The sequence below is a fragment of the Lithobates pipiens genome, unplaced genomic scaffold (genome assembly GCF_037356315.1).
Source record: "Lithobates pipiens isolate NorthernLeopardFrog02 unplaced genomic scaffold, aLitPip1_a1.2 Scaffold_27, whole genome shotgun sequence".
NCBI lineage: Eukaryota > Metazoa > Chordata > Amphibia > Anura > Ranidae > Lithobates > Lithobates pipiens.
Window position 1 is genome coordinate 68,113,673 of NW_027507788.1, and position 14,999 is coordinate 68,128,671.

General features: G+C 47.2%; 2 protein-coding genes across 4 annotated transcripts in view; one reads left to right on the forward strand and one right to left on the reverse strand.

The window, feature by feature from the left end:
• The window catches only part of TFPT (TCF3 fusion partner), a 113,983-nt gene extending 102,226 nt beyond the window's left edge, over window positions 1–11,757 (reverse strand). Inside the window, exon 1 of the mRNA XM_077457068.1 lies at window positions 11,603–11,757. The gene's annotated coding sequence lies outside the window, so the exon portion shown is untranslated. The remainder of the gene's footprint in view (window positions 1–11,602) is intronic.
• Window positions 11,748–14,999, forward strand: part of LOC143933914 (U4/U6 small nuclear ribonucleoprotein Prp31-like) — a 232,544-nt gene continuing 229,292 nt past the window's right edge. For 2 of the 3 annotated variants that reach the window (XM_077457063.1, XM_077457067.1), the window contains exon 1: window positions 11,748–11,834. The gene's annotated coding sequence lies outside the window, so the exon portion shown is untranslated. Of the gene's footprint in view, window positions 11,839–14,999 lie in introns of all 3 variants that reach the window. The other variant, XM_077457066.1, reaches the window with a different exon arrangement.

A 14,999-nucleotide genomic window follows, 5' to 3' on the forward strand; every position in this document is an offset into this window, starting at 1 on the left:
CGCTCGCCCCCCTTTCCTGGCCGGCCGGGTAGCGTGCTCGGACAAGGGTCTGTTGTGGACTTTGGGGGGACCCCCACGCCGATTTTTTTCAGCGTTGGGGTTCCCCTTTAAGTCCATTCCAGGCGGCGGAGCCCGCGACGTCTCCGTCGTGGGCCCCGCCTACCTGTACACGCGCTCGAAATGGGCGGATTTGCCTCCGCCTTACGTGGGCGAGTCCGTTCATTTCAAAAGTTGAGCAGACTGTTTGGCAAACAGTTCGCTGAAACAGTCCGCTCGTGTGTGGGCAAGTCCGCTCATGCAAATTTTGAGCGGACTGTTTGCCGAAACTGTTTGCCGAACAAGGTTGGGCGAACAGTCCGCGCGTGTGTACGCGGCCTGAATGTACAGGAGATGGTCAGAGCCAGGGGACACGGTACAGGAGATGGTCAGAGACTGATGACACAATACAAGAGATCAATGCAGCCTCACCAGTGCCCGTCAGATGCAGCCTGCCTGTGTCCCCAAGTGCAGCCAGCCTGTGTCCCCCAGTTATCGGATTTTTTTTATCAACAAAATTGACAACATTAGGAAAATAATTCAAAAAACACTAAATGTGTTTTTTGGTGCCGGAACCGATGGTAGAGGAGATGGTCAGAGCCTGGGGACACTGTACAGGAGATGATCAGAGACTGCAGACACGATACAAGAAATCAATACAGCCTCACCAGTGCCCATCAGATGCAGCCTGCCTGCATCCCCCAGTGCAGCCGCTTAGCCAGCCTGTGTCCCCCAGTGCAGCTGGTTAGCCAGCCTGCGTCCCCCTGTGCAGCCAGCCAGCATCCCCAGTGCACTGGGGACACAGGCTGGCTAACTGGAAGAGCTTGGAGAAGAAATTTTACAAAGGAAAACCTCACAAACTACAAAACACTGACAATGAAATACCACAAAGCAATCTTCAAAGCACAAAAATAACATTTCTCAAACACCATCTCAAAAGCCTTAAACCGCCCTTGTAAACTTTTCAAACTAGTCGCCCAGACTATGAACCCTACCTGTCTAAAGCCCCCTGCAAACGAAACGCAAGATTTCTGCAACGAGTTATCGGATTTTTTTATCAACAAAAATTGACACCATTCGGAATATAATTCAGCAGAAAAAAAACAACCAACCTTATTCAACTAAAGAAAAAAGAGGAAATCGATTTGAACATCACGCAATCACCGATCCCAAACTTGTGGCAAACTTTCTGGATGAAAACCTGTAGGAGTCTGCAAAAGACCTGAAACTAGGATGGAGGAGATTTATCTTCCAACAAGACAATGATCCCAAACATACAGCAAAATCTACAAAGGAATGGTTCACAAATAAACGTATCCAGGTGTTAGAATGGCCAAGTCAAAGTCCAGACCTGAATCCAATCGAGAATCTGTGGAAAGAGCTGAAAACTGCTGTTCACAAACGCTCTCCATCCAACCTCACTGAGCTCGAGCTGTTTTGCAAGGAATAATGGGCAAGAATTTCAGTCTCTCGATGTGCAAAACTGAGACATACCCCAAGCGACTTGCAGCTGTAATCGCAGCAAAAGGTGGCTCTACAAAGTATTAACGCAAGGGGGGCGAATAATTTTGCACGCCCCACTTTTCATTTTTTTATTAGTTAAAAAAGTTTCAAAAATCCAATAGATTTTGTTCCACTTCACAATTGTATCCCACTTGTTGGTGATTCTTCACAAAAAATAAAAATTTTATATCTTTATGTTTGAAGCCTGAAATCTGGCAAAAGGTTGAAAAGTTCAAGGGGGCTGAATATTTTCGCAAGGCACTGTATGTAAATAGTAAAATAGGGAGGACAGACCATATTGGCCCAACAAAGAATGTGGAAGGACATTTGGTTACAGAGGATGGGGTGATGGCGAAGGTATTAAATGTATTCTTCTCCTCAGTCTTCACAAGGGAATCGGGGGCTTCAGTAACCAAAACTGCAGTGTTTATCCTCAAGACACATCACATGGTTAACAGAGGACAGAATTAAAATTAGACTTGGGAAACTTAACACTAATAAATCACCGGGACCAGATGGCTTGCACCCTAGGTTACTTAGGGAACTCAGTCAAGTAATTGCCAGACCATTGTTCCTAATTTTTACTGACAGTCTACGGAATAAGATGGTACCAGCCGATTGGAGAAAAGGCAATATAGCGCCAATATTTAAAAAGGGCCCAAAATACATCCCTGGGAATTACAGACCAGTTAGCCTAACATCAATAGTATGTAAACTCTTGGAGGGGATGATAAGGGACTATATACAAGATTTTAGTAAGGAGATCGGTATCATTAGCAGTAATCAGCATGGATTCATGAAGAATCGTTCTTGCCAAACCAATCTACTAACCTTCTACAAGGAGGTGAGTTGCCAGCTAGATAAAAGGAAGGCCCTTAGACGTGGTGTATCTGGATTTTGCAAAAGCATTTGACACAGTTCCCCATAAACATTTACTGTACAAAATAAGGTCCCTTGGCATGGGCCATAAGGCGAGTACATGGATTGAAAACTGCCTACAAGGGCGAGTTCAGAGGGTGGTGATAAATGGGGAGCACTCAGAATGGTCAGGGGTGGATAGTGGGGTCCCCTAGGGTTTTGTGCTGGGACCAATCCTATTTAATTTATTCATAAACGACCTGGAGGATGGGGTAAACAGTTCAATCTCTGTATTTGTGGATGATACTAAGCTAAGCAGGGCAATAACTTCTCCGCAGGATGTGGAAACCTTGCAAAAAGATCTGAACAAATTAATGGGGTGGCTATATGACAAATGAGGTTCAATATAGAAAAATTTAAAATAATGCATTTGGGTGGCAAAAATAGGAATGCAATCTATACGTTGGGGGGGGGGGGAGAACCCCCCCCCCCCCCCCAGGATGGAGTAGATAGTAGATAGGCTCAGCAATGGCATGCAATGCCAAGCTGCTGTTAACAAAAGCAAACAGAATATTGGCATGCATTAAAAAGGGATCAACTCCAGAGATAAAAACGATAATTCTCACGCTCTACAAGACTCTGGTCTGGCCGCACCTGGAATATGCTGTCAAGTTCTGGGCACCAATCCTCTGGAAGGATGTACTGGAAATGGAGCGAGTACAAAGAAGGGCAACAAAGATGATAAAGGGTCTGGAGGATATTAGTTATGAGGAAAGGTTACGAGCACTGAACATATTCTCTCTGGAGAAGAGACGCTTGAGAGGGGATATGATTTCAATATACAAATACCATACTGGTGACCCCACAATAGGGATAAAACTTTTTTGCAAAAGGGAGTTTAACAAGACTCCTAGCCACTCATTAAAATTAGAAGAAAAGAGGTTTAACCTTAAACTACGACGAGGGTTCTTTACTGCAAGAGTGGCAAGGATGTGGAATTCCCTTCCACAGGTTGTGGTCTTAGCGAAGGGCATTGATAGTTTCAAGAAACTATTAGATAAGCACCTGAATGACCACAACATACAGGGATATACAATGTAATACTGACATATAATCACACACATAGGTTGGACTTGATGGTCTTTTTTCAACTTCACCTACTATGTAACTATGTAACTCTCGATACGCCATTGCCTCTTGGGCATTGAGTTCACCAGAGCTTCACAAGTTGCCACTGGAGTCCTCTTCCACTCTTCCATGACAACATCACAGAGCTGGTGGATGTTAGAGACCTTGCGCTCCTCCGCCTTCCGTTTTGAGTATGCCCCACATTTGCTCAATAGGGTTTAGGTCTGGAGACATGCTTGGCAAGTCCAACCATGTTGAACTTCCAGTAAACAGTATGACAGAGTGATAACACAAAATTTAACACACCTGCTCTCCATTCACACCTGATACTTGTAAGTTGTAACACTAACGAGTCACATGACACCCGGGAGGGAAAATGGCTATTTGGGACCAATTTGGACATTTTCACTTAGGAGTGTACTCATATTGTTGCCAGCGGTTTAAACATTAATGGCTGTGTGTTGAGTTATTTTGAGGGGACAGCAAATTTACACTGCTATACAAGCTGTACACTCTCTACTTTACATTGTAGCAAAGTGTAATTTCTTTAGTGTTGTCACATGAAGATATAATAAAATAACTTACAAAAACGTGAGGGGTGTACTCACTTTTGTGAGTAATTTTATATCTATCAAATGTGGACCAGCTTTCAGTGCTTGAAATGTGTCTATCTTCCTTGGCTTCTTTTGCCAAAGGAACACTTGTGATTGGGGGAGACTTTAATTTCACAATTGATCCGCAAAAAAAATCAATCAACGGGCTCCTCTGCCTTATCTCAGAGATTCAGACTCCGACTTAAGGAACTGTTTCATCTTCATCAATTGGTTCACATTAGGTATATCCGTCACCCAACGGAAAGAGGATATATACATTTCTTTATCGTACATCATGGGACCCAGAGCCTTAAGTAATTACTTAATGAGTTATAGGCCACCTTCAGGTGATGGACACTGGTATACCCAATCCAGGAAGTTCACTCCCTATATAACCCCTCCTCCCAGGAGCAAATGCGTTTTTCGCCAGTGTCTGAAGGTGTTGATCACGAGTAAAGATATGCTCTGAGGAGTTCCAGGAGGGATCCATGCTGGATTTAAATAACCTCCATAGACCAAATCCATCCAAAGTGGATGGTACTGGGGCCTTGTATCTGAAGCAGGAGGTTTTTCCTGTAATGTAGGGCTGGACCCCGGCTTTTAAAGGTCCAAGGGAGTTATCAAGGGACCCGGTCCTTGGAGGTTTGATAAACTCAGCCCGCCGTGATGGGTGAAGGTTGAATTGTCTGTTAATTCAGCGAATCCTGCGGCGGGGATAAGGTAAAGGAACAAACTTAGGAACTAAAAACACCTATGTATTCTTCTTTAAGGGAGAAAATGTTGTCATGCCTTAATTCTCCACTAGAGGGAGTCTATTCACATACCTTAATCTGTTGTCTTCACTGTAAAAGAAATCTGAAAATGCTTTCTTTCTCCCCCTGAAGGGACCTGCTTCCCCCTCCCTCGTGTTGGGTCTTTAGATCCGAAAACCGCCACACACAAGTGTGGGAACATTTTAAAACATCAAACAGGGGGGCGGGTTTACGGAGGGGTGGGGCCTAAACAACATGCAACGTCCATAAAAATGCACGGAAGGCAATGTTAATAAAAACACAGCTGTGACAGTCTCTCCTTGGCTGACGAGGAGGAAGAAAGCGATCTGCACACAGGGACACAGAAGCTGTGGGACACATGAGGGTTGCAACCCGGCATTTCCTGATACAGGAAGGATGCTTTTTTTCCCAGCACTAGGCTGAACTTTATAGTGACTTTACTGTCATGACTATATTCAATGATTAAGTGCAATTGTATATAGGTATGCACTGAAATTTCGGCCGCCAAAACATATTGGCCAAAAATGGCCTTTTCAGCAATTTGCCGAAAGAGAAAACACGATGATAATAGTGCTGAAAATGGGGCACTGCCCCTGGTGCTGCCCATTACGGGGGTGTCGTCAGGGCCGATCCTAGGCGGGTGCAGTTCACCCGGACGCCACAGAGGTGGGGGGCGCTGAAGCCCCAGAGTGCTCCTCTCCATCCTCCTCCTCTCCTTGTCCATGTCAAAATGCAGCCCTCGCTGCCGATCGCCACCGCCACTGTGTTTCCCAAGTCCGTCCCCCCTCTCTCCTCCTGTCCGAGGAGGAGAGCGAAACAGCCAGAAATTGAAGTGGCTGTCTCTGTGTGGAGAGAGACTAGCCGCGCAGTGATGTCGCTGAGGGGGTGGTCTGTGCCTGCAGTGACATTTGTTCTCCTCCTCCTCCACTCTGTCTTAACTTCTGCCTGCTGCGATCTGTTCTCCCATCTGTTTTTATGTACCGTAATGGAGGGGGGGGGTGGTTTGTTCTGGGGGGGGTATCACTGGGTCAGATAAGAGGGCCGATTGGCCATTATCTACTAACGTCCATAGGAACTGCAGTCTCTGAACATCTCCTGTACCATGTCCGCAGTCTCTGACCACCTCCTGTATAAAAATATATTTTTTAAAAACAGTCATTTTCGTTATCGGTCAGTTTCGGTATCAGTTTTCGGCCTAGTGTATTTTTCATTTTCGGTATCAGCACCAAAAAATCCATTTGGTGCACCCCTAAAAATATTGACACTTTCAGCCGAATTTGGACATTTTCACTTAGGGATGTACTCACTTTTATTGCCAGCGGTTTGGACAATATAGGCTGTGTGTTGAGTTATTTTGAGGGGACAGAAAATATACACTGTTATACAAGCAGTACACTCACTACTTTACATTGTAGCAAAGTGTAATTTCTTCAGTGTTGTCACATGAAAAGATATAATAAAATATTTACAAAAATGTGAGGGCTGTACTCACTTTTGTGAGATACTGTAACTCTCGATACTGTTTATGTTACCGCTATTACTTTCTCCTGCGTGGGAAAAAAATACTCTTTTGCTTATTGTCTCATTATTGTTTCCCTTTCACTCAATAAAAAATATTTTACCAGAAACATGCAGAGTGGACATGGCCAGAGCCCACTCTGCTCTATGAGTGGCCGGAAGTAAACGGACTGTGATATCCGTTTACACCCAGCTGCCTCCAATCCAGTCTGCCCAAACAGAAGAGGCCGCAGTCTTCCTCCATTTTTTTTTTTCAGCAGACTGGATTGGATCTGGAGGTAGGCGGATGTACAGTATATGGACACAACTCAATTTACACCTGCCCATCCATAGGAATGCATGTACCTTTCCATCAACTCCCCTGAAAAACTGACAGATGGACCTGATCAGATTGCCCACTCTGAGCAACTTGCTCTGTTGCTCTGGAGACAGCACACTAATCTCCAAATGCAAGGTACTGCATACTGCGTCAATTAGGGCCAAAAATAGCTCTCGTTATTGTGAGGTGATGGCAGGAGACTGCAGTGCCTAAAAAAAGCAAACAAACAGTCTCGCAAATGACCTGTGGAGATTATGGGTCTGAGTAAGAGAGTTCACTATGACTAATAGCCTGGCCTGTTCAAAGATCCTTAGTAAATGAAAGATTGATTCTGCAGGCAAGGGCACCGAGGGCTAGTTTACACTTGTGTTGCCCTCTGAAGAACATCTCACATCTACTTGCTCTTCAGAGGACACGTGAGATACCTTTGCAACTTAGGTGGCAGTGGTTGGGGCAGGGGGAGATAGGCTGAGCTGTGCGTTTCCCCATCCACACCTGTAAACTAGGCCTAAGAGCCTCTGCAGTTGGTATCCATGAGGAATTGGATAATTTGCTAGTAAGTATTGATTGATTGCAGTAAGGACCCCGACAACAGAGTAGGGAACTCGGCCTGAACTGCTAGATCCAAGGGAGACTCTCATGAGGTAGACTCACCAGAGAGTCACTGGATTCCAGATAATAAATGCTTGTGCTCTTAGAGTATACAAAGTAAATGTCCCCAGAACCATAGGATAAGTGATAAGTTGAGATCATGGTTTGCGAGGCGGTCTCCTCTGTATCATACATACAGGCAGTCCCGAGTTGAGTACGACTCCTACTTGCGAACGGAGGTGGTGTGACGTCACTCACGGTTTGCGCTCCACACTGGTGCTGGATACCACTGAGTAGCCATCTTGCAGCACCAGACACATCCCATAGTGCAGTACTGCTTGGCTACAAGAGACCCAAATAACACAACTGCACACATAGAAGTGCCCAGAATATCCCACATCACTGCACAGGTTGGAGTTACACTTAAAAATGTACAGTTCCGACTTACAAACAAACTTGATTTAAGAACAAACCTACAGTTCCTATCTTGTTTGTAACCCGGGGACTGCCTGTATTTGACTGCTTCTCATATACACACACACGTTGAGACCATGTGGCAGTACTGTAACTAGGCTCATGGTATGACACAAGGCCTAAGGAGCAGCAATGAGACAATGCTTAATCCTATGCTCCTGGGACAGGGTGCCCAACCTTTTGAAGAGCAAAGGGCCACTTTAGCGACTTAGTAACTGGTCGCGGGCCACAATTAACGTAGCGGGCAGATGACAGGTCTGTGTCCACTCTGCATACAGAACAGACACGGACACAGCCCACTCTACTCTATGGGCCCTCCAGTCCTATCCGCCCAGACGGAAGAGGACAGATCCCCTGCTGTTTTTTTTAAGCGGATCGGAATGTAGATAGGCGGGTGTAAAAGGATACAAATCTGTCTACATCTGCCACTCTATAGACATGAATGGAGGGTCTGATTGGGTAAGCCCAGAAAATGGGCAGGCAGACCCGATTGGACTGATCATGTGAAGGCAGTAAGGATGAGCTCTGGCGTGTTCGCACACTCCACATGCAGAGCCTGCCAGGAAGTCGGTGCAGCGATGCGCTAATCACAGGCAGTGAGACATATCCCGATGTGCGGCTGCAGAGATCGGGAAATGTCTCACTGCCTGTGATTAGTGCATCGCTGACTTCCTGTCGGTCTCTGCACGTGGAGTGTGCGAACACGCCAAAGCTCATCCCTAGAAGGCAGGTATGGTTGGTGGCTGCTGCTGTCCCTAGGGCAGGTATGGCTGGCGGCTTCTGCTGACTGTCCTCCAGGGCTGGTACTGCTGGCTTGTACTGCTGCGGGCCCTGTCGGCAGGTATTCCTGGTGGATAGTACAGCTGGTGGGTATTGCTGGCACTGTTGGTAGGTCCTGCTAGCAAAGGAAGTGGGTACTGTTGGTGGGTAGTTCCTGGTGGCTGCTGTCCCAGATAATGGGTTTCTGACCTGACATAAAGAGCATCAGTGTGACAGGAGCTCTGGAGGAAGCATGCAGCTGCAGTAGTGAGCAGAGCCGATGCTTCCTGTTCTCGTTCCAGTGTCAAAGGTGGAGTACATTTGTTATCACTCCATCTGTGACAGGAGCCAGCATTATAAAGGAAGAATTGGCTCTGCTTTCTCTAGAACCGGCTCCTGTCTTCACACTAATGCTCAGGGATGGCGATTCGGAAACCTGTAATCTGGGCTTTCCAACTCGCCATCCTAGAGCAGGAGATGGCGGGCCACATCAAAGGGCGGACCAGTGGTTGGGCACCCCTGCTTTATGATGTCAATGTTTAGTCCCTGTGCATTAACCTATTCCATTACACAACAGCATTGCCAGTCTGGGGGGGGGGGAGGAGTGTTAGATGGATTAGGAGAATTAGATACACTAACAAATTGAACCCAAACTCCAGCTTACAATTTATCGTAAGTTACAGTAAACTCCCTTTTTTTCTTTTGAGAGAAAAGTTTTACATAAATAAATAAAAGCTGACTATTGTTAGCACCCAGCATTGTTAGCATGTCAATTTTAAATGGTTTGTCATAAATAGGGTTGCCACCTGTCCAGTTTTGACCTGGACAGTCCTGGTTTTGACACATGTGCCCGGGTTTCCGCCTGCTGGAAACCCGGGCACACATTCCACCATCCTGTGGCAGCCAGATCTCTGTCCCGCAACATCTAGAGGACACAGTGGTACACTCTGAGCTGGCAGGTGCCCTGTGTTGGCCGAACGGGCCATGTGCGAGTGGGACGGGCAGGGCGGCAGACATGGGGGTCTGTGAATGGCCTTGCGGAGATGGTGCTGGTCATGTGTGGAGGCAGAGGCGGGGCTGGACTGTCGATTTAATAATCGCGCCTGCTTGCTCCCGGAGTCCTGCCTCACGATGTGCATTTCCGGAGGTCTCATCTGCTCTGTCAGCTCCTCTGTGTCACCCACCCTCCTCCTGTGTCACCCCCCTCCCCCTCTGTGTCAGCTCCCCCTTTCTCTCTCACACTCTCTCTTTCTCTCAGACTCTCGCTCAACCACCACTCTTTTTCTATTCCCCCCTTCTCTCACCTCCACCCTCTCTCTCATTCTCTGTCAGTAGGGGACGGTGTCAGTAGGGCAGAGGACGGTGTCAGTGGGGCAGAGGATGGTGTCAGTGGGGCAGAGGACGGTGTCAGTGGGGCAGAGGACGGTGTCAGTGGGGCAGAGGACGGTGTCAGTGGGGCAGAGGACGGTGTCAGTGGGGCAGAGGACGGTGTCAGTGGGGCAGTGGACAGTGTCAGTGGGGCAGTGGACGGTGTCAGTGGGGCAGAGGACGGTGTCAGTGGGGCAGAGGACGGTGTCAGTGGGGCAGTGGACGGTGTCAGTGGGGCAGTGGACGGTGTCAGTGGGGCAGTGGACGGTGTCAGTGGGGCAGTGGACGGTGTCAGTGGACGGTGTCAGTGGGGCAGTGGACGGTGTCAGTGGGGCAGAGGACGGTGTCAGTGGGGCAGAGGATGGTGTCAGTGGGGCAGAGGACGGTGTCAGTGGGGCAGAGGACGGTGTCAGTGGGGCAGAGGACGGTGTCAGTGGGGCAGAGGACGGTGTCAGTGGGGCAGAGGACGGTGTCAGTGGGGCAGAGGACGGTGTCAGTGGGGCAGAGGACGGTGTCAGTGGGGCAGTGGACGGTGTCAGTGGACGGTGTCAGTGGGGCAGTGGACGGTGTCAGTAGAGCAGTGGACGGTGTCAGTAGGGCAGTGGACGGTGTCAGTAGGGCAGTGGACGGTGTCAGTAGGGCAGAGGACGGTGTCAGTGGGGCAGAGGACGGTGTCAGTGGGGCAGTGGACGGTGTCAGTGGGGCAGTGGACGGTGTCAGTAGGGCAGTGGACGGTGTCAGTAGAGCAGTGGACGGTGTCAGTAGGGCAGTGGACGGTGTCAGTAGGGCAGTGGACGGTGTCAGTAGGGCAGTGGACGGTGTCAGTAGGGCAGTGGATGGACGGTGTCAGTAGGGCAGTGGACGGTGTCAGTAGGGCAGTGGACGGTGTCAGCAGGGCAGTGGACGTGTCAGTAGAGCAGAGGACGGTGTCAGTGGGGCAGAGGACGGTGTCAGTGGGGCAGGGGACGGTGTCAGTGGGGCAGGGGACGGTGTCAGTGGGGCAGGGGACGGTGTCAGTGGGGCAGGGGACGGTGTCAGTGGGGCAGAGGACGGTGTCAGTGGGGCAGGGGACGGTGTCAGTGGGGCAGGGGACGGTGTCAGTGGGGCAGGGGACGGTGTCAGTGGGGCAGGGGACGGTGTCAGTGGGGCAGGGGACGGTGTCAGTGGGGCAGGGGACGGTGTCAGTGGGGCAGGGGACGGTGTCAGTGGGGCAGAGGACGGTGTCAGTGGGGCAGAGGACGGTGTCAGTGGGGCAGAGGACGGTGTCAGTGGGGCAGAGGACGGTGTCAGTGGGGCAGAGGACGGTGTCAGTGGGGCAGAGGACGGTGTCAGTAGGGCAGAGGACAGTGTCAGTAAGGCAGATGATGGTACCATCCACGCTAAGCGGCATTATTTCTTTCCTCCAGGTCTTTAAAATCCTATAGTGTGTACCACAAAAAAATTGCCATGCGCTGCTAAAGTGTTCAGGTTTGGCTTGAGGAAAAGGTGGCAACCCTAGTCATAACCCTGTTATATTTTCAGGACAGCGCACTGTTTGTTTCACCAAGTGAAAGGGTGTTGATAAGACTGATGTAAAGGGGAACAGTGATGTGGGGGGGGCTGAGCACATAAATGAGAACGGAATTGTGATGTGAGGGAGCTCTGCTGGAATAGAGGAAGATATCTCCCTCTCCCACTCATACCTTATATAATGCTTCGAAGATCTCACCGTCTGTTGTTAAGATAATTAGAAATATAATAAACGCAAAAAGAGAAGCGATCACCGGAAACCAACTGAAAAGCCAACCGTAAAGTCAGCTTACATTCCAGTACGTAAAACAGGATGGACCAATAGGAGGTTTTCTGCTGACATCATAAGTGTGCGCGCCTTGCCTTCCGGTCTAAGAAGAGCTCGAGTTTGACGGAAAAAGCGGGGTAGGTTAGTAGTGTATGGAAACAAACAAACAAAAAAAAAAACATGCTTATTCGGTTCCAAGTATTTTATCTGAAAGCCTGTAATTTATGTATGTAGTGAATTTAGGCAGCCCAGAGTGAAGTGGTTCCTGTACTAAGACTAGTATGAAATCGATTATCCTGTAAACGCTTTTTGTTGTGCAGCAAACGTCTTGGCACCTGAACTCTCCGCCAGCCCACATAATAACTTCTGATAACACAGATCCCCAAACGCTTGTCAAATGTGTAGCAATACTGTGCGACTTGCATTTCTTTGTCTTCTTCATCATGGCTTTACTACTTTGTGCGTCTCTGACCTGAAGAAAACACCCAGATAAAGTCCCCCCCCCCCCCCCCCCCCCCCCAAATAGAGCTTTATTTTGATGGGATTTGATTGCCTCTGCGATTTTTTTTTTTTTTTTTTTTTTTTTTTTTATCTTTTGCAATATAAACGGAGAAAGACCAAACATTTTGGAAATAATATATATTCTACCCTTTTTGTTATAAGAACAATCCAATAAACTCAATTTTAGTCATACATTTAGGCCAAGATGTATTCAGCCACATGTCTTTGGTTAAAAAAAAAAAAAATGTCAAGCTTCTATTTTATTGGTTTGTGCAAAAGTTATAGGATCTACAAACTAGGGTACATTTTCTGTAATTTATGCAGCTTTTAGTTTGACTGCCTATCTCATTTCTTGAGGTGCTAAAATGACAGGACAGTAACCCCCCCCCCCCCCCCCCCATGACCCCATTTTGGACAACAACCTAAGGGAATTGCTAAGAGGCATGTTGAGCCCATTGTAATTTTTTTTTTTTTGGCCCAAGTGAATAATAATTTACAAAAAGTTATATGTGGAATTGCACCCCAGAATAAATTTTGCTGCTTCTCCTGAGTACAGGGATACCACATATGTGGGACTTTTTGGGAGCCTAGCTGCGTACAGGACCCCGAAAACCAAGCACCTTGCAATTATACGGTGATCACTGGTGAAAGGGTTAACTAGAGGACAATCGGGGTTAAAACCTTTACTAAGTATATGGGGGTACCTGACACTATTATAAAAAGCTGACTGTGAACCTAAATACTTGCCTAACTAGCATCACCTGTGACACTAATACGGCAATCAGAAAAATGATTGCTTAATGACATTGGTGACGGGGGTGAGCAAGGGGTTAAAGCTTTATTGGGGGGGGTACCCTAGACCTAAAGGGGTAACTGCCCTACCACTTATAACAATCACAAATGACACCAATGCAGTAATCGGTTAAAAAAAAAACTGCTATTGGTGTCACTGTGAAAGGGGATGATGGGGGTGAATAGTGTGCCTGCGTGTTCTACTGTTAGTGTAGTGTTTGTGCAAGACTTGATGTCTTCCCTCCTCTGAAGCCGGAAGGAAAAAGGCTTCACGAAGAGTGATGACATCACTTCCTCTGCTTCTGTTTACATTACAGAAGCAAAAGTTTCTCATTTGCCAGGAGCGATCATGAGGTGGTGGACATGAATTGGTGGCCTCCCCCTCAGCACGGATCGCTCTTGGAGGGATTCCGACTGACACTGGGGGGGGGGGGGGAGGGACGTAAAGTTACACCCATATGTCTTCCCATGTCATTCTGCTGATGTATATTGTCGTGCGGCGGTTGGCAGCTGGTTAATAAGAAAGCTGGAATTTGCACAGTAAGCCTTTACTAACCCAGTAGCTCTGTTTAGATTGCTGTTGTAATTAGAAGGGTATAATCTGACACTATATGGCAGGGATATGCAATTAGCGGACCTCCAGCTGTTGCAAAACAAGTCTCACCATGCCTCTGGGTGTCATGCTTGTGGCTGTCAATCTTGCTATGCCTCATGGGACTTGTAGTTCTGCAATAGCTGGAGGTCTGCTAATTACATATGCCTGCACTATGGTGTGTACTGTCTTAGCGGTTATCATAGATAAATTCTGCTCCCCACTACAGCAGTACTTTAAAGTGGATGTAAACCCTCACGTATACCGGTGACGTGAACAGCCGCAGATGATACGCAGAGACTAAACAAATCTCCCTACATAAGTTTTACATGTATATCTGCTGTCTTCATCTTGGAGCTGCATGATTAATCGTCAAGAATCTTTATCGCAATTTTTATTTTTTTCCCCCCTTACGATCTTGACTAAAGTGTTCCACGATTCTTGCTATGAAAATAATTTTGTCTGCTCCTCCTGAAGCCACAGCTATCAAAAGAAAGGAAGAGGAAAAACTGGGCAGTCTGCAAAGACTCATAACATGCTTTTATCAGTTGAACTTGAAGAGGAAGTAAAGCCAAAAAAAAATACACCCTGCAAGGCAAAGGCATAATGAGCTAGTATGCATAGCATACTAGCTCATTATGAATAACTTACCTGAGATAGAAGCCCCTGAAATGACCCTCGTTCTCCCCTGATGCCACCATCTATCCCGGAGTGACTTCTGGGTCTCACAGCTCCGGCGCTGTGACTGGCTGGAGCCGCCACTAACGGCATGATCGCCGTTGGCATCGGCTTGCTCAGTGTGCCTGCGCGCCGCTGCCAGCGGTGCCTGTCTTTTGCAAATATCTCCTAAACCGTGTAGGTTTAGCAGGTATTTCTTGCACCTACAGACAAGCCTTAATCTAGGCTTACATGTAGGTAAAAGTGGTCTGTAAGGGTTTACAACCACTAAGTATAAACATTGTAACAATTTGTCAATGGAATAGGCTTTGTAAGTGAAAAAAACTTTTAAACACTAAACCTTCTGATGTTTTGTTGGTTTCGAGTTATATCTATCTATCTTTTTTTATTTATTTTTTGCTAGAAAATTACTTTGAACCCCCAAACATTTTTAGATATATCGATATAGATAGATTCATTTTTTTTTTTGACACCCTAAAGAATAAAATGGTTGTTGCTAGGGATGCACCGATACCATTTTTTCCCTTATCGTCTTTCAGGACAGCACATGAGAACGGCTCCACCCACTAGGGAACAGGAAACACAAACTCCACCATATTTAAAAAGGAGGCTTCCTCACAGCTCATCAGTTTTTCATGTTTCCTCCGGCAAGGGAAAACCTAGTAGGAGCCAAGGTCTCTTATGGTGCTGTCCTGAGAGGCTAGGCTGCCTTCCCCACCATACCTTTTTTTTTTTTTTT